Consider the following 21,132-nt stretch of genomic DNA (forward strand, 5'->3'; position numbering starts at 1 on the left):
CAATTTAGCTGTCTTAAGACAATAATGCTAAAAACAAAATAAAAACCATGGCCTTTCAGACGTTACTTTAAATCTGTTTTCATACCTTCTCTTATTAAGGCCATGTGAGAACTACTTCTCCATAGCTGGCCTCATTGGGTCTTTTAAAAAAGATTATTAGCATATAACAGTTGTGCAGGGGGATACAATGTGCTATTTACATATGTGCTTAAAATATATCTTATTTAGATTTACTCCCTCTATCATTCTTCCTCACCCCCTCCCCATTTTCTTAGAACCATTTCAAAGATTTCATTCTTCTATTTTCATATATGAATACAAAATACATCCACCACATACACCCTCATTCACCCTTTCCTTGTGCCCCACCCACCTCCCACTGGTACTCACCCCCAGAAAAGATCTATTTTACTCTTTTGTGCTTCATTTTTTTTTAAGTGCAAACTGATAGTCCAAGGGGTTTTCACTTGGGTGCTCCAGGCCTGCATATATCGTGCTGTAATCAAATTAAACCCACCCATTGCTTACTCCTTCTCTATCACCATGGTCCCCTAATATTCAACAGTTTACAGTGCAGTACATTATATTATATTCATATACAGATTGGTTGTTTCAGTATTTTTTATTTTCTAACATTTTCTTTCCCTCTCCTGCATTCCATAGTCCCCTCAGACAGACCAACTAATGCAATTTTATTCTTTCTCACTATATATATATATATATGATCATATATGTATTTGTATATATATTTAACTTATAGGTCTAGCTTACAAATATGAAGGAAAACATGCGACCTTTGACTTTTTGACCCTGGCTTACTTTTCTTAACATGATGTTCTCCAGTTCCATCCATTTACCTGCAAACAATATAATTTCATTCTTCTTTATGGCTGAATAAAACTTCATTGTAAATATATACCACATTTTCTTAATCCACTCATCAGTCGTGGGGAATCTGGGTGCTTTCCAAAGCCAGGCTATTGTGAATAGTGCTGCAATAAATATGGTGTGCAAGTGGCTCTATTGTATCCTGAAGCTCATTGGGTCTTAATACCAGTTCAAGAATTATAATAAGGATTCATTACACCATGTATTTGTGGAGGATAAGAAATTTATAATAAGATTTACCCTTGCTAATTAGCCTAATTAATCCTAATTGGCCTCTTCCATGTTCATATTTGAATACAGCTTGCTAACCAAGCCTGTGTGATTTGTTTCTGGGAGTCAGAGCGAGGTTTCCTAGCATTCTTAGCAAATCAAGAGCCAAAGGAACAAAATTATGAATAAATTAGAATCGTGAAAAGTACAATGTATTTGCTTTTATCAATATCTTGAGTTAGGAACAACCAATATACACATGTAATCAAATCATTCATTGAATGTTTTAACACTGAAAATTACATCTTGAAGCATAAAAACTGATAAGGAAAAGATCTTCAAAGTTTTACATTCTCATTATTTCTTTCCAGCCTTTGTCCTACCTATAGATTGGCAGCACTGCTTTTATTTTTAAGAGAATCCATATCCTTTGAAAAAAACTTTGAAGGTCATGTCTCATGGCTCCCTACTGATTAGAAACACTTATTTCAATTAAAAAGCCATTAGGCTAGTATAAGAAGCCAGAAGAAGAAAAATTCAAATCCCAATATATCAACAAAGTAAGAAATATTAATCAAAGGAAGTGATAATACTACCTCGTAAAGCAATGGTGTATTTTTATAAAACTTGCTAACTATACTTGCTTACTGAAGAAAAGGAATCATGTTCATAAAGATAAGTGTGTGTCAGTGTAATTGTGTCCAAATACCAATGAATGGTAAAAGTGAATGTATTAAGATGAGTTCCATTAAAAAGTAAGAAAAGAACGGGAAATAAAGTCGGTACTCAAAATTACAGTGTTTTACCTAAAAGTGTCATTCAATTAATTGCAGTTTGCAACTTTTTTCCCATATCATGAGAGTTCTCATATGAACCAATAATATTAGACTCTAAAATGATGTTTTGAAAAGGAGTAGGATTCCTATCCCTAGAGATTTTTCGAAAATTGGACTAACATCCATCCCTCTAAGTAGTTTAGGCAATGTATCTACAAGTCAAGATGAGGTAACATCCTGAGTTTACTTTCAATGTTAGAAATTAAACTAGATGGTAGATGTTAAAGTACATTAAAACGTAACAAGTATTTTTTTTAATGTGAGGATGGATCGATTCCTGGGAGAGGAAGTATCATTGCTTCTTCTGAAGAGAAACCTACCCTTGAGGTCTTAGAAATTATCAGAAAGAAAATTTTTAGTAAGTGACAAAAAAAGTGAAAAAAGTTATCTCAGAAAGTCACTTTTGTGAATGTCTGTGTGTGGGAATGCTTGAATTCTAGGTTTTCCTTTTTGCTCATAACAGAAGAGTCCTTTAACTATTCAGAAAGACTTCTTTTTGCTAGTGTTTGTACACTAGATAATGCTTTGTAATTTATTAAAGTCCCATTAGCCATAGAAATTTTGTTTATGGCACTTAAGAACATTTGTTCTAGAAACTGGTATAGCAGAGAAGATGAAAGACTGGGAACTCTAGGCAAACACTCTACCACTGAGCCACCCTCCAAGCTCCAAGGTTTGGGAGCTCTGTATGTTGATTGGATGGGCAGGTTATGGTTTGGGCAAGTCCATGTGTTAAAGGCTTGGTCCCCAGTGTAGTGCTACTAGGGAATGCTATGGACACTTAAGAGGTGGGGTCTAGTGGGAGATCCCTAGGTCATGGCGGGGTATTCCTCCAAAGGGGACTGAGGGACTTAGTCTCTTCTATCTCTCTGCTTCCTGGCTCATGAAATGAGTGGTTGGCTCCACTATGAGCTGGCACCATGATGTGCCACTCTCACTAGAGGCCAAAAGCAACCGAGCCACTCAGTCTAAGACTGGAACCTCCAGAACCATGAGCCAAAATAAACCTCTTCTCTTTTTAAGTTTCTTGCCTCAGATGTTTAGGTAGAGTGACAGAAAGCTGAGCTGATGCACACAAAATGTAAACACTAGCTTTTCTGTGACTGCTCTGCTCTTGTTGATAGTTCATTTTTAACTAGGAGCTGGGGAATGTCACATCACTAAATTTCAACTGAATCAGAAGCAAGCTCTAATGGAAAAAAAGTAAGCCTAGGGAAACTGATGAATAATTATATAGTTAATCATTTACCTTCTTAACTGAGATTTCTAAGCAATTTCAGAACATGGCCCAGTCTAATGTTCCTTCATTTTACCAATGAGAAAATATGTAGAAAATGATGAATTGAGAAACTGCATGTCACATGTGGACGTGTTAATTCTAGACCAGAAGTTCTCAGAGTATGGTCTGGGAGGAGTAGTTCCTAAGACACTTTTAGTGCCTGTGAGATTATACCAGTTTTCATAATTATATCAAAATGTTATTTGAGTTTTTCACCTTCATTCTCTTATAAGGATACAGTGGCTTTTTCTAGAGGCTACATGATATATAGTGACATCATTGTTCTGAAAGTTAATGTGAGTGTGTTTTCTAGAATTTTCTAAGGGTAGTAGGTTGAGGGTATAAATATAGATAAATACATGGATATATGTATATACACACATGCATAGACAGACAATTCTCTTTGTTCTAAGTACTTCTACTGTTTCCTTACTAGCTATCTATGGTTATACCTGCTGTAATATTTTAACCTTCTTATAATTTGCTGAATCATTGTTTTGAAATTCTAGAGTTTGCCTTATGCCTATTTGGAGACAAAAGTACACTTTATTTGTATTTCTTTTTTGTAATAGTCTCTTAATTTTCCAAAAACCTCTAAATGTTTACATTTTATCTACAACTGTTTAAAAACTTAATATTTTATGCTAACATTAAGTTTTATTTATGACAATTTTTCTCATATTTGGAGATGGATTATTGGCCTATAAAAGGGAGACTAGCAGAGTCACTTTCCCAACCCACAACTGCAACCAACCACCTCTAAAGATGCTGAAAATTATTTTCATTTTGAAACTGGCATATCAGAATAGAGTTCTTTGACTCAAGGAAGAAATGAGTATGTTTCAAGATACTGGACAAAACTGTAAATTAAAATACAACAAACACTATCTTTTCTTAGCTTTAAAACTAATTTATCCTATTGTGTCTTGCGCAACAGAACGTTTTTCAGATATAATTATGATACCAGTTAAATTATGACATCATTTTGAGATTAATCATCACCAATCAAAAGAGTTGAATATTTTTAACATAGATGGAAAAGACTATTTGAAACCAAAAATTGTGTTATAGCTTTATAAACTATAAATAATGCCACCAAAGTAACTTATGAGTAATTATCATAAATTGGCTAGAGAAGCACACACAGTAGCTAAGACAGTTGACATTCCTGAAAGAATGTCTACTGAATGAACAGTCAGTAAAACAGATCATGGCACTGCCATTTTACAATGACAGAATAACTCATCTTATGAAGTGTTTAGCTGTAAATATGAAGAATGACCTATCCACAGAATTATACTTTTGCCTTACAAATGGAAAAAATCTTTAAATGTAGCTGGAGTTACTTACTGTGATGGCCTGGAAACAAATATAAGTGTTGCTGAAATATGAATCTCATGGCTCATCTTGGAACAACTATGTTAACATTTACACTGATGGTGCAAAAGCAGTGATGGGCAAAACTGTAGGTTGTTTAATCAAGACAGTCTCATCAAATTGTGCTACTTGCTATTGTATTCTTCACCATCATGTACTTACAGTAAAAAATTTTAAATTGTTTCATCTAAGAATATCCTTGATAAAGCAAAAAAGTTATTTTATTAAATCTAAACCTTTCAGTACACTTAAAAAATATTCTGTGGGATGAAATGAGAAGTGTACATAAACCACTTCTGCTGCACACTAAAGTATAATAGTTTTCTCAAGGAAAAGTACTTGCACAATTGTTTGAGTTGAGAGCTGAACTAGTCACCACCATTTTTACTTGAAAAGAGAACTGACAGAAGAACTATGGTTTTTCAGATTTGAGGATTCAGCAAACATCTCAAAAATTAATGAAGTAAGCATGTCACTTAAAGGAAAACAATGGACAGTATTTGAAACCAGTGATAAAATTTAAGATCTCAGGAAAAAAAAAATTAGAATTTTGAAAAACCTGAATCTACCAGTGTAAGCCTGTCAGGTTCCCAATACTTAGTGACATTTCTGAAGAGACTGAAAAGTTGTGACATTTGGAATATTTTATAATGGAATGCATCAACATTTGGAAGACCCACACAAAGCAGTGAACCAATACCTTCCATACAGCCAATGCATGTTGTGACAAGATCACACATGGGCAAAGAGAGAGTGGTGGATTTACTTGCAGCAGAATTTGAAAAGTTCACTGATAAGGTGTCAGATTCCACATTGCAAATTTTAAGAAACTATCATTTGTCAAGTTTTTTGTAAATTCATAAAAGAATACTCAAAATTACCTGAAAAAATTATTAAATATACCCCTGCCTTTTCCAACTATGTATCCATTTAAGACTGAATTTCCTTCAACCAAAACAACATATCACAACAGACTGAATTCAAAAGCAGATATGAAAATCTAGCTATCTTCTATCAAGCCAGACATTAAAGAGATTTGCAAAACTGTAAAACAGTACCATTCTTCTCACTTAACTGGTTGTAACATACTGTTATTTTTCACTAAGCTTTTGCATCTGTGTTATAATATGAGTTTACCAGTTTAAATAAGTTAATAAATAAGATATGTTCTTTTCTCAAATTTAATTTAGAATTGTTTTTCAAATTTAATACAGAGAATATTGATATCTCATATGAAGAGTTTGGGTTCCTTAAGAATTTTTAAGAGTATAAAAGAGGTCCTGGGACCAAAACATTTGAGAAATGTTCTATATGTAAATGTGGATTTGTGATTTGAAACTCCAAGCTTTATTAGAAATGTGGCCTCAGCTGGGTGTGGTGGCTCATGTTTATAATCCTAGTTACTCAGGAGGTGGAGAATTGCAGTTTGAGGCCAGCCTGGGCAAAAAGTTAGCAAGACCCATGCCAATGAATGACTGGGTGTAGTGGTACACACTTATCATCCCAGCTATGTGGGGAAGCACAAATAGGAGGATCATGGTCCAGACCAGCCCCAGGCATAAAGCAAGACACTATCTCAAAAATAACCAATACAAAAAGTTCTGGGGGCGTGGCTTATGTGATAGAGCCACTTGCTAGGTAAACACAAGGCCCTAAGTTCAACCTTCAGTGGAAGAAGGAAGAAAGGAAGGAAGGGAGGGAAGAAGGGAGGGATGAAAGGAAAGAAAGACCTTTTGTCAAACAAGTAAATTAGTGACTGGATGTGGTGGTACAAGCCTATAATCCCAGCTATTCAAGAGGCAGAGATGGGGAGGATCATGATTTGAAGCCCACCCAGGGCAAAGAGTTAGTGAGATCCTATCTCAACCAACAAGCCAGGAATGGTGGTACATGCTTGTCATCCCAGCTACTGGGAGTCATAGGTAGGATGATTATGGTTTGAGGCTGGCTCTAGTCAAAAACACAAGACCCTGTCAAACAAACAAACAAACTAAAATAAAATGGGCTGGAGCATGGTGTTCAAGTGATAGAGTATCTATCTAGCAACTGAGTTCAAGCCCCAGTACTGCCAAAAATAATTTGGTTTCTGGGCAGAGAGGGGATCATGGTCTCAACTGGGACTTGGAGTGAGCTTTATGAACTACAAATTAAGCAAGTTAACCCTTGAAAATAAGCATGGGGAAACAAACTATGGTATATGTTATCTTTGCACAATCTGGCATGGTATTCTTACACTGTAAGAATAGCAAAGCATCTTCATACGCATTATCTCTTTTCTTCAAAATTAAAAGTGGCTTTTTTGGAAAAATCCGAGTTTGCCTGAGGTTGTCCTCAGACCACAATCTTCTTACCTATGGACCCCCTAGTTACTGAGATTACAGGTGTGAACCACCATGCCCATCCTGTTGGTTGAGATGGAGATCTCACTGACTTTTTGCCCAGGCTAGCCTCTGACTGCAATCCTTCCTATCATTGCCTTCTAAGTAGCTGGGATTATAGCATGTGCCATTACATCCAGCAAAATTTAAAGTGCCTTTAAAGAACAAGTTCCATGCTTTCATTTTATGGATGAGAAAATTCAGACTCAAAAAGGAAGTGACTTCCTAAAGTCACACAGCAATCTTCACCTTTGTATGTCCACTAACTAGGACAATATAGATAATTTACATTTGAGGTGAGCATATCTAAAAGAGTTAGTGAACGAGTAAGTGAATGCATGAAAGAGCTTGGAGAAATATGGACTCCTCATTCTGAGTCCTGTATTTTCCTACTTGTACGTAGCTTCCTATTATTAATGCAGAACAAGAGTAAGTGTGCTTCAAATACAGCAGAAAACACTTAGATTACTGATAAACAACTTTTGGCATTTAGGCCACATTCTACACTTTTATCTGAATCAAAACATGGAGTGTGCCCCCTCCTCTAAAGAACAGGAGAAAAATACAGGAAAACTTATACTTTTTCCTCCTAGTAACCCTATTGGTCTTTCTTACTTGGAATTATAGACTGCTGTATTTAGTCTTCTTCCACCTGTGTTATGGCAGTAAAATTCATCACAAATAGTGGTTCAAGTGTATGTATGTATATGTGTATATATTCGGGGATGTGCATATGCATGGATGTATATATACATATACAAACAAATTGTAAACATGTGCACACCATGTTCAGGAAGTTGCAACCTAAAAACAGGACCAAATGTTTAGTAACTTAGATCTAGGTTCACTAGTTCTCCTTGCTTACAGGTATGCTGGCCCATTTGTCATTAGAAAGGATAAATTTCTGATTTATATCATGCTTAGCAGTAATAGGAGCTCAATTTTTGTCTGAATGAGTAATTTCACAAGAACATGACTAAGAAAATCATCTGGATAATTCCCACCTTCAAAATAGGATCCAATTTTTAAGGGAAAGCAGCCACCACGGTCAGTTTTTGCACTGTCCTTTGGTGAATTCACAGGGAATATCACACACCTCAGACATTTTAAAGTCCCTAGTAATAGTAGAACTTATTGGGAATTCAGCCTATATAGACTTTGCCAAGGCTGCTTGAGGCTCAAGAACCCATCTCCAGTAAATTCTAATGCAGTGTCTTTTAAATGTTTCCAGGGAATAAGATTTTGAATGAATAAAATGTCATAAACAAATTATAGTTGACAGTTCCTAATGGAGATTTTACTTCTTAACTTTGTTTTAAAGTATCTGGGAAGAGGTGGAGTTTAAACTAGTGGAGGTTAGAGTGGGAGTTAAGAAACCTGCATTCCAGTCCTGGCTCTGCAATTGATTGTTGTAAAGAGACTCTAGGGAGATGACTTCATTGCATACTCTAGATAATATCTGTCTCCCTGTGCCTCACAGGAATGTTACAAGAGAGTGAGAAAGTATGCAAAAACATCTTGAGCCCTTCAGTATAAAAAGATAAATGCCACAACTAAATTTACAATAAAGTTATCTTTTATTTTCCAATCCAAAATGGCCTATTTCCATTCTTTTGCAGACTTTGAGAACTGTTAAAATAGACAAAGTATAATGTTTAAGACATGTAACAAACCATGGATCCTAACTAAAAAGTGTCAGGTGGTCCATTATAAAAACAAATGTGGCTTTTTCTTACCTCTATGAAGGCATCAGTCACACTTTCAGTTACTCAAGCTTGTACCTACTCTGAGTTTTCCTCTTCTGTGCCATAGTATACTGTAAACTGGAGAGTGAAAACCATTTTGTCCACCTTGTAACTCCCACACTGTCTAGTAAAGCCCTTGCTTCTGGTGTTCCATAAATGCGTGATACCTGAAATAGATTCTTACCTTTTAAATCTTGTAATAGCCTTTCAAATGGCCTTCCTACCTCCCAGTGAACAAATATGGCTCTGAATTAATTTTCCTTTCTTGTAATTCTCTTTCCATCTTGTTCTCCCTACTACAATTTGCAAGTTTAAGAGATCATCAGACTTTTACTGTCATAAGTTGAAAAGAGAAGCTGTTCTAAAATGTTATTGGGCCTTTACAGGGAAATAATTCTCTGTGTGGCAACTGTAACATGAAAGGTTCAAGGGAAACCTAAGAAGTGCCTGACTAACATAAGTATGTGAAGCTTGTCTTTTTTAAAAACTAGAATATCTGCTGTCACTCCACTGCTTGCACAAACACCTGCTCAGAAAATGTCTGGAGCTCCCAAAACAACATCTGCATCAGATATGTGGATGATTCACAAGACAACTCCTTCCTTTATTTTTTAACTTGGTTGAAGCCAATCCCAGGGGCTGAGGGTGTAGTTCAATGGTAGAGTGATTGCCTAGTAGCAAAGCCATGGGGTCTAGACTAGACCTGTTGTCTAGTCTCCCAATGATGTTTAAGAATCCCTCAAAATATTTTGTCAAAGTCCATTAATTTGCCCTTGTTTATTCATTTCAATGGAAAATTTCAAATAAAAAATTGTTATACCCTAAAGTGGTCTTTAAATATCTGAGGGAAGAGAGCCCACAGCAAGTGCAAAGGCTAAGTGGAGAGGAGGTCAGGGAGACTGCAACAGAGTGAGCAAAAGGGTGAATAACTATTAGTGCTATGCTTTAAATAAACTCATAGTTTGGGAAGTTAAAGTAAATCTGAGTCATTCTCCTCATCTTTACAACCCAGTTATAGGTTTGTAATACAATGTACACAACCACTTACCAATATTTTTTAACAGTATTTAGATTTGAACTTGGGGCCTCATGCTTGATAGATAGTTACCCTACCACATGAGGCACACCTCCGGGCTATTTTTGCTTTTTTGTTATTATTAAGGTAGGGTCTCACATTTTTACCAGGGGCTAGCCTAGGACTGTGGTCTTCCTACCTAATGCTTTCTGCATTGCTGTGATGACAAGCGTGCACCCCATAATCTGGTTTATTGAATGAGATAGAGTTTTGCTAACTTTTTGCACAGGCTGGCCTTGAACTGCCCCTGAACCATGATCCTTCCAATCTCTACTTCTCAAGTAGCTGGGAATATAGGCATGAAGCAACACACCTTGCTACCAATATTTTATGTTAGCAAATATTACATAGAAACCAGTTTATCATTGCTTCTCTAAAGCATATGGATTAAATCAACAAGAAGTTAATACAGTTCTTTCCATCTTAGTCAAGTCACAAGTGGATCAAATATCTGTCATGATTCTTCCTAATCACCACAAAGTATGGTAGAAGTATTATTGTGATATGGGTATGTATTATGAAGTAGGAAGATAAAGCTAGGATGTAAATACGCTGATGAAGGAGGAGTAATTAAGATTTCTCTTCAAATAAAGCACTAATCTTCAAAAAACCAATAAATAAATAAAGTGGTCATTACTTCTTTTTCCTTCTCCCTTCTAATCCATTCTTTTCCCGCTCCCCCACTGCTATCAGAATTATCTTCCTAAAACATATGTCTAAACTTGGTCTCAGTTCTTAATAAAATTCTAACTCTTCAAAAGAGTAAGTAATATGGAGGTTAATCTGATTAAAGTATGATATATTACATGTGTGAAATACCAAGGCAAAACTCCATTGAACAATCAATACACACTTAAACAAATGAAGGACAGGAAGATAAAATAGGTCCTATGGTGGGGGGGTAGGGGGAGGTAGCAGTGGAAGGGGACGGGTAAACAGAGAGGGTGAAGAAGGGCGTAGATGATAGATGTACTTTGTATACATGTATAAAAATAGAATAATGAACTCCAGTGGCTCACACCTGTAACCCTAGCTACTTGGGAGGTTGAGATCGACAGGATCACAGTACCAGGCCAGCCTGGGCAAATAGTTCTTGAGACCTCATCTCCAAAATAACCAGAACAAAATGGACTGGAGACATGGCTCATGACGTAGAGCTCCTGCTTTGCAAGCATGAAGCCCTGAGTTCAAACTCCAGTCCCACAAAAAAAAAAAAGAAAGAAAGAAAAGAAAAGAAACCTGTTGAAATTATTCTAAGGGGAAAGGAGAGATGAGGGAGAATGATGGAGGGAGTGAATCCAATTAAGATACATTGTAAGCACATATGTAAATGTAATACTGAAATCCTCTTGAACAACTAATACATACTAACAAAAAAAAAATCCTAACTCTTCAAACTGTCACTTAAGACCTTCCAAAATTAAGCCCCAATTTATTGTACCAAGTAACCTCAATTTCAGATTTGAAGCACAAGTTTTACATGTACTTTCATCATCACCGTCTTTTTTTAAAATTTTATTGTTTTTACATTTACTTACATGTATATACATTATTTGCCGCCCCCCTCCCCACCACTTCTGGACAGAACCTGTTCCACCCTCTTCTCCAATTTTGTTAAACAGAAAACATGAGAGATAATAAGAAAAACATAGCATTTTTACTAGTTTGAGATAAAGATAGCTATACAGAGAGATTCCTATTGTTGTTACCATGCATATATGTATTACAAACCCATATTAGTTCACCTTTACCAGACCTCTTCACTATTTCCTAGTCCCCTTCCCATAGTGGCCTCTGCCAATTTAAGATTACTATATTCACTTCTATACAGTGAGCACATCAACAATATTCAAGTTTTAGATTTCCTTTCCTTTCCCTATTTCTCCCGTACATGTCTCCCCTTAGGGTGACCCATGTCCAATAATGTCACTGCATTTGTTTTAGGTCTATAATATGCATATGAGGGAGAACATGTGATTTTTGGCTTTCTGAACCTCACTAACTTTGCCTAAGATGATGTTCTCCAGTTCCATCCATTTACTTGTGAATGACAACATTTCATTCTTCTTTGAGGCTGAATAAAATTCCATTGTGTATACTTGTGACTCTTGTTTAAGTTATTACTTCTGTGTGGTGTGCTCTGACCTCCCACCTCTGGAAGGTTAATCCATTCTTCAAGAAAGCTTAGCTAAAGTCCTCCAAAAAACTTGTATTTCCCATCCCAATCCCAGTTAAAATTCACCTTTACTGGCTGGGCACCAGTGGCTCATGCCTGTAATCCTAGCTACTCAGATGGCAGAGATCAGGAGGATCACAGTTTGAGGCCAACCCAAGCAAAAACTGTGACCCTATCTTAAAAATAGTCAACAGAGAAAAGAGTAGGCAGAGTGGCCTAAGTGGTAGAGTACTGTCTGGCAAGCATGAGGCCCTGAGTTCAAAACCCAGTACTGAAAAAAAAAACTTTACTAATTCTACATTCCCTTATTTGAATGTGTGTGGGCATAAGTATTTGCATCATTCTTTACTGTAAGTTTAAGAAATTTCTTTACTTAATGATTCCTCCACAGTACCACCCAATATAATACTTTGCAACTAATGGATCATTAAGTAAATGTTGAATACAAATTGTGTGAAAAATAAAACCCAGACTCCAGTCTAGCAGTTCTTGTTGAATAATACTGAGCTCTTATTGGTCATGATGATTCTACGACAAACAAATGGGTAATGCTTGCTGTCTTTGGTTATTTTGGGAAAGTGAAAGGGCATTAAACACATTCTGAGGGACTACTACTAAAGCCATTAGGCCTATATGGGTCAATAAATAGTGCTTTGTTTGTTATCGGTAAGGTATAGAATCCCCAATAATGTCTCCTTTTCATTGTTTCCTGCTCTGAGCCTATGTGTTAGTAGGACCTGACTTATAATATGCTAAGTTGTACTTTACTAATATCCCCACATTTTCCCACCAACACTTGCCTATGGGCTTTGTAGGAGTTACCTCTTCCCACCTGCTCACTCAGCATTCCAACTTCCTTCTTAATAGGACAGGGATTAGATTCTACCTATTCCATTTGGGTTTTTATTGTTATTCTAAAAGCTTATGTTCATAGATTCTCTTATTCTTCTGGAAATCAGCAATCCATCAGTAAATACACATATCTGAATAGCACTGCAATTTCTCAAATGTATACATTCAACAATATCAGTTAGATACTTATGAAATGTGTGGCCCTTTTGTAGGTAATTGGAGATTACTATGCTGGATAAGATAGACATGACTGGATTTTTAAAAAATGTATCATTTATTAGAGAGGCAGGTATGAGGATAAAATTAAATATACTAGAGTTATTCTTTTTTAGGGTAAGAATAGAAAGAATCATGTGAGCTGTAATCAAACAAAACTTACTTAGAAATGAAGTAGTAAAATAATTTACTAAACAAAAGCTGAGAGGATATATCTCCACCAGACCTGTTCTATAAGAGATGCTAAAGGATGTTCTTCAGACTAAAGAAGACTTTAATGAGTAAGAAGAAAACAGAATAATGTACAAAATCTACTTGGTAAGAGTAATTTACAAACAAATTCAGAATTTGTAAGCATAGCGCAGAGCCATTCATATCTTTAATATGAAGACTAAAAATAAAATAATTTTAAATAACTACATTAATAAATAATATAAGCAATAGCCAATAAAGCAAGATGTAAAATGGGATACCAGAAATTCATAATGTGAACACAACTGGATAGTTTTCTTATGAGTATGTTTTCTTTTGTTCTATTATTCATTTGTGTGTTATTCTTATAATCATGTTAAGTTGCTATCATTTTAAAATAGCTTCTTATAATCAAAAGATATTTTTGTAAGCACCATAGTAACCAAAAAGCAAAAAATCTATACTAGGCAAACCAAAAAGAATGAGCAAGTAATCTAAACACTACTAAAGTAATTCACTTAACCACCAAGAAAGACTATAAGAGAGGGAGAAAGAAAGAAAGGAAATACAACAAAATTGCTAGAATAGAACCTTTCCTATAGATAATTACCTTGAATGTAAATGTATTAACTTCCCCAATAAATGACATAGACTGGTTGGGTTAACAAACAAGATCCAACTATATGTTGCTTATAAGAAACTTACTTCATCTATAAGGACATAAATAGATGGAAGTGAAGAGGTAGGATAAGATAGCCCATGCAAATGAAAACCAAAAGAAAGCAAGACTAGCCATATTAATATCAGATAAAATAGACTTTAAATCAAAACCAGGAAAAAGATAGGGAAGGGAATTATATAATGAAAAGTGGTCAATTCTGCAAAAGGAAATATCAGTCTAAGTAGATATGCACCCAGGATCAGAGCACCTAAATATATAAAACATTAATGCACCTAAAGGCAGAAATACACTCCAGTAAAATAATAGTTGGGGACTTTTAACACTCCACTTTCACCAATGGACATGTCATTCAGACAGAAATTCAACAAAAAGTAGATTTAAGTTGCACCTTAGATCAAATAGATCTGTAACAGACATCTACAGAATATTCCATCCAACAGCTGCTGAATGCACATTTTTCTCATGACCAAATGGAACATTCTTCAAGATATATCATATTATAAGCCAAAAGATGAGGCTCAACAAATTTTTAAAAATTGAAATCTTACTGAGTATCTTTCTGACCACAATGTGATAAAGCTAGAAAGTAATAACAGAAATGCTGGAAATGAAACAAATGTGCTGAAATTAAACAAATTACTTTAGACAACCAATGGATCAAAGAAGAAGTCAAGAAGAAAATTAAGAAATTTCTTGAAACAAACAAAAATGGAAACAAAACATATCAACCTATAGCATGCAGCAAAAGTGATATTAAGACAGAAGTTTATAGCAATCAATGCCCACATCAAACAAGTAGAAACATCTTAGCAGGGCATTGAGGTTCATGCTCAGAATCCCAGTACTCAAGAGACTGAGGTCAGCCTGTACATAGTGAGCTTCTGTCTCAAAATATATCAAAAACTTTAATGTAAGACCTGAAAATTTGAAGCTACTACAGGAAAACATAGGGGAAAACTTCAAGATGAAGACATGGTCAATGACTTCCTGAATAGGACTCCAATACCTCAGGAAATAATAAAAAAAAGAATTGACAAATATAATTGTATCAAATTAAGATCTTCCGCACATGAAAGGAAACAATTAACAGAGCAAAGAGATAGCCTACATAATGGGAGATATTCTCCAGATAAAGAATTAATATCCAGAATATAGAAAGAACTCAAAAAATTAATCAAAGAATAAGCAATCCAATAAATAGGCAAGTGAGGTGAACACTTTCAAAAGAAATACAAACGGCGAATAAATACATGAAAAATTGTTCAACATCTTTAGCCTTTAGGGAAATACAAATCAAAAGTACATTGAGATTTTACCTTACCTCAGTGAGAATGGCTATTATCAACAATAAATGCCTGCAAGAATGCAGGGGAGAAAAGGAACCTTATATCCTGTTGCTAGGAATATAAATTGGTGCAGCCACTATGGAAGTTAGTAACTAAATCAAGAAACTAAAAAATAGAACTACCATATGATCCAGCTATATCACTCCTGGGTATATACTCAAAGGGATAAAGTCAACATACAACAGACATACCTGCACACCAATGTAGCCAAGTCAGGGAGTTAACATATGTGCCTGTTGGAAGACTGGATAAAACAAATGTGGTATATATACACAATGGAGTATTTTTCAACCATTAAGAAGAACCAAATCATTCATTTTGCAGGAAAATGGATAGAACTGGAGATCATGATGTTAAATGAAATAAGCCAGACTCAGAAAGAGAAGTATTACATGTTTTCTGTCATATGCGGAATCTGAGAAAAAGAAAAGACATGAAAGTAGAAGGGGAACTATTAAGGAAGAAGAAGAAGGGTGAGGGAAGAGGGATGATAAATGAGGGCAAAAGGAGGATACATGTGATTAAAGTATTTTATATATGTATTAAAATGATATAATGAAGCCTTTTATATAATTAATATTTGATAATAAAAACAAAAAAGTAGAAATATCTCATATAAAACAAGGAACAAGAAAAACATGAACAAACTAAACCCAAAATTAGAAGAACGAAACAGAAAAGATTAGCGTAGAACTAAATAACCTTGAGATTTAAAAATACAAAAGATCAATGAGACAAAGAGCTATTTCTTCAAAAAGGTAAGCAAAATAGGCAAACCCTTAGACTAAGAAGAGAGAAGACTCAAGTAAGTAACATCAGGTATGAAAAGGGAAACATTACAACTTATAACATAGAAATACAAAAGATCATTAGAAATTACAAGGAACAATTATATGTCAACAAATTTGAAGATCTAGATAAAAAGAGCAAATTTCTAGACAAATGCACCTTAACAAGATTAAATCATGAAGAATTAGAAAATCTGAACAGATCAATAATAAGTAAAAATATTAAATCAGTAATAAAAAGCCTTCCATCAAAGAAATGCCCAGGATAATATGGCTTCACTGTTGAATGCTACCAAACATTTAAAGAACTAATAGCAATTCTCCTTCAGTTATTCCAAGCAATAAAAGAGGAAGGAATTTTTCCAAACAGATTATATAGGCCAACATCACCCTAATACCAAAACCAGATAAGGACAAAACAAAAAAGAAAGCTACTGATGAACATAGACTCAAAAATCCTCAACAAATACTAGCAAACTAAAGCCAATAGCACATTAAAAAGAATATTCACAATGATCAAGTGGAAATTCATCCTAGGAATGCAAAGATGGTTTAATATATGCAAATCAATAAACATGATATACTATGTCAACAGTGTGAAAGACAAAAACTCTATGGTCATTTCAATAGATGCAGAAAAGACACTGGATAATTTTCAACCTCCTTTCATGTTAAAACCACTGAAATATTAGGCATGCAAGGTACATTCTCAACATAAGTAGGCCATGTATAATAAATCAACAGCAATCTTATATTAATTGGAGAAAAGCTAAAAGTGTTCTAAGATCACCACTTATATTCAGTATAGTGCTGGAAGTCCTAGCCACAGCAATCAGACAAGAGAAAACAATAAAGGGTAGCCAAACTGGAAAAGATGTCAAATTGTCACTGATTGCAGTTGACATGATTCTGTATACCAAAAATCCTAAAAACTTCACCAAAAATTATTAGAATTAATAAATGAGTTAATTAAAGTTGCAGGACACAAAATCAATATACAAAGATCAGTAGCATTGCTATATTTGAAAATTATAAAACATTGACTGAAGAGTAAATAAAAAGTGGAAAGCTATTCTGTATTCTTGGACTAGAAGAACCAATTAAAAAAATAACCATACTATCCAAAGCAATTTCCAGATTCGATATAATCCCTGTCGAAATACAAAAGACATTCATCACAGAACTAGAAAAAATTCAAAATTTATATGGAACCACAAAATCTCCTGAAAATCCAAGCTATCTTGAGCAAAAACAACAAAGGAGGGGGCAGTACATTTCTGACTTCAAAATGTACTATAAAGCTCTAGTAATCAAAACAACATGGCACTGGCTTAAAACAGTCTCATAGACCAATGTAACAGAATAGAGAGCCTAGAAGTTAACCCATGCATCTACAACCAACTGATTTTCAGCAAAGGTGTTAAGAACATACATTGGAGAAAAGACAGTCTTTTCAATAAATGGTGTTGGGAAAAGTAAATATCCTCATGCAAAAGAATGAAGCTACAACTCCATGTTTCAGCATTTGCAAAGATCAACTCAAGATGAATTAAAGACTCAAATGTAAGACTTGAAACTATGAAACCACTAGAAGAAAACAGAAGGGGACTATCAGGACATCAGAAAGGGTTTTTTTTTTTTTTTGGACAAAAAACATCAGAAATGAAAGCAAAAATAAACAAATGAAACTACATCAAACTATGATGATGTGGATTGCTATTCTAAAGTTCTTGATTTTCCTTCTTTAAAACTGTATTGCATACTTAACAGAATATTTTAATAAGTCTTGTGTTGTCTATCAAAAAAAAATTACATCAAACTAAAGAAAGCTTCTTCATGGCAAAGGAAATACTCAACAGAGTGTAAGTACACCTAAAGAATGGGAGAGAATATTTGCAATGTATACTGCTGCCAAAGTGTTGATATAGTAGTCCTAGCTACTGGGTAGGCTGAATCAGGAAAATCACTTGAGCCCAGGAGTTTGAGACCAGCCAGTGAGACCCCGTCTAAAAAAGAGGGTGTTGATATCCAAAATATATAAAGAACTCTCAAAACTCAATAACAAAAACCTAAATAATCTGACAATAGATCTAAATAGACAATTATCAAAAGAAAATGTACAAATAGCCAAAGTACAATGGGTACATGAAAAAATGCCCAATATCACTAATGATCAGGGAAATGCAAATCAAAACCACAATGAGATGCTGCTTCACCCCACCCAAGTAAGAATGGCTAATCTCAAAAATACTAATATTAATATGTGATGGTGAGGATGTAGAGAAAGGGAACCCTTGCACATTGTTGGAGGGAATGTAAATTAGCCAGTCATTATGGAAAACAGTATGGAGTTTCCTTAAAAAATTAAAAGTAGAACTATCATACGCTCCAATGATTCCACTATTGGGTATATATATACAAAGGAAATAAAACCAGTATGCCAAAGAGACATCTGCACACCCATGTTCACTGTCATGTTCATTTATAATAGCCAAGAAATGGAAACAACCATTTTATGTCTAGTCAGTCATGAAAAGAATGAAATCTTGTCATTTGTAAAAACATGAATGGAACTGGAGATCATTATATTAAGTGAAGTAAATTGGACACAGAACAAGAAGTACTGCATGATCTCACTTATGTGGAATTTAAAAGAATTGATCTCAGATGGGTGCATACCTGTAATTACCTGCACTTGAGAGGCAGAGGTAGGAGGATCATGAGTTCAAGGCCAGACTGGGCTGTGCAGCAAGACCCTGTCTCAAAAAAACAAACAAAAAAGGTTGATCTCATAGAAGTTGAGAGTAGAATGGTGATTACTAAAGGCTGGGGACAGTAAGCATGGAGGATGAGGAAAGGTTGATCAATGGGCACTAAGATATAGTTAGAGGTATTATTGCATAGTATGGTGACTATAGATAATAATTATGTACTGTCAACTTCAAGAAGCTAGAAGAAAGGATTTGGGAAGTTTTCATGACAAAGAAATAAATATTTAAGGTTATGGATATATTTAACTTGATTTAAGCATTATCAATGTATACATGTATCAAACATTACATGCTACCCATTAACGTATACAACTTTGTATCACTTAAAAATGAAAATAATCAACCAAAACTATTACAGTTTGTTATCTCCATTATCTCTGCATTTATGTTGTTATCAGAAATTTCATTTTATACATTTTGTGTGCCCACTAACATATATATAATTATATATATTTAATTATAATTATATATAAGAGTAATTATATATATTATAATTATATAATGTAATATATAATATTTATGCACTTTTCTTTTAGATAGCATAAGAAAAAGGACGATTCTACTTTAATTGAACTATGATGCCTAACCCACACACAAATGTGCACCCTGCACACTCAAAGCACTATTACATATCAAAATTACCTTGGGTAAAATAGAGGCATCAGATCTAAGTTCTTAGCATATTTCATATTGTTCTGAATACCTTGTTGATTTTCCTGTGTTCCTGACCTTGTTCATGTCAAGCACACATAGAAAATTCCAGTATTTTTACAGCTTCCTGAGGTAAAAGGAAGCTATATACTTCCTGTGGCCAAAGAAGTATATAGCTGGGCTTAGGTGCTCATGTCATCCCAAGCTTTGACTCATCTTACTGAAAGAATCAATACCTGGTCTTGTTACCTGTTCATGGCAAGTCAATTGGGAAGCAATGCTATATTTCATTCAGTCTTCAAAATGGATGGAGAGAAAACCACTCAAGGTTTTCATTTAAAAATGAAAAATGGTATGTCCTTGGTAGGCACGATTATAAGATTTCCTTCCCACTTGTGTACATGCCCTGCACAATCCCTGGAACTGTGTAAATGATGCATTTTACTCCTGTGACTGGGTGATGTCATATGGCACGGCTGATCTTAGTACAAGGAGGTTATCCAGAGCTCCTATCCTAATCACATGAATGCTTTAAAAGTAGAGAGCTTTTTTTGACTGGAGGGAAGAAGAGAAAATCAGAGAGATGTGCTCCACCTGGCTTGGAATAAAGCAAACTTTCATATTGTGAACTGCTAACAGAGAGGGGCAGCCTGGAGGAGCTGAGAGCATCCCCAGCTAGCAGAAAAATAGGGACCTCTGTCCTACAGCTGCAAGGAAATGAATTTTCCAATAACCTGAATGAGCTAAGAAGCAAATTATTTCCTAGCGTCTCCAGAAAGGAATGCAATCTGGCCAATATTCTTATTTCAGCCCTCAGCAGAGAAATACAATTCCATGCCTGGACTTCTACAGAACAGTGAGGTAATAAATGGGTGTTGTTTTCAACAGTTATGGTTGTGTTGAGTTGTTATATAGCAATAGAAAACTAATATAATCCTTTTCCCTGATGAGTTCAGATGTATAGAGAAGACCCTCTTAGAAATAAACCTGTGAGAACATGCCCTGTAACTCTGAGTAGTGCTATGGTTACGTTATGGACATCTATAATAAGAGAACTTAACATGGTTTTATTGCTATTATATTACCACTACAGGATGAGAATATTAGCTGTGTCAATCACTAATCAGCTGTGGATAAAATGTCAGATGATCTAATGGATGGCTATATAGAATTGAAGGTGTGGATAATTGATGGACGAAGGGAAAGGAGGGAATGGTAATCTCTTGAGTAACAGGGAAATAAATTGTTATCTGCCATATGGAAACTTTGAGAGAAAGTAAGCTATGAAGGTGTCTGGAAAGTTGTATTGGTCAATATGTGGTGGCTTAAGCACATATCCAGGAAGATAGAATAAAGCATGGGAGGGATACAACTTTAAAAACTTGTAAGCAAGTTAAGCTAGTGTGGAATTAGAAACAAGTTCTTTGGAAGCCTAATTTTTGTGTGTGTCTTGCATTTCTTTATTTATGTTGTTCTGTCATGTTTTAAAAAAATCTTTTAAAAATGCCAGCCTTTTACAGCTGTGCTAAAGGAAATCAAGAAATGAGGAAATTGTTCCCATTTGTGCCAGGGAATTAATGGGAATATAGTGTTCCTGTAGAGGTCAGGCATGGTGGTTTGAGCTGGAAGAAAGGCTTCAGGAGAGTATTTCTTGGCAGGCCACATCAGAG

The 21,132-nt window shown here is 35.0% G+C and overlaps 1 long non-coding RNA gene across 1 annotated transcript in view; it reads right to left on the reverse strand.

Moving 5' to 3' along the window:
* The window catches only part of LOC141419406 (uncharacterized), a 49,013-nt gene that overhangs the window by 570 nt on the left and 27,311 nt on the right, over nucleotides 1–21,132 (reverse strand). The gene's annotated exons all lie outside the window — the stretch shown is intronic.

The sequence above is a fragment of the Castor canadensis genome, chromosome X, assembly GCF_047511655.1.
Source record: "Castor canadensis chromosome X, mCasCan1.hap1v2, whole genome shotgun sequence".
Classification (NCBI taxonomy): Eukaryota; Metazoa; Chordata; class Mammalia; order Rodentia; family Castoridae; genus Castor; species Castor canadensis.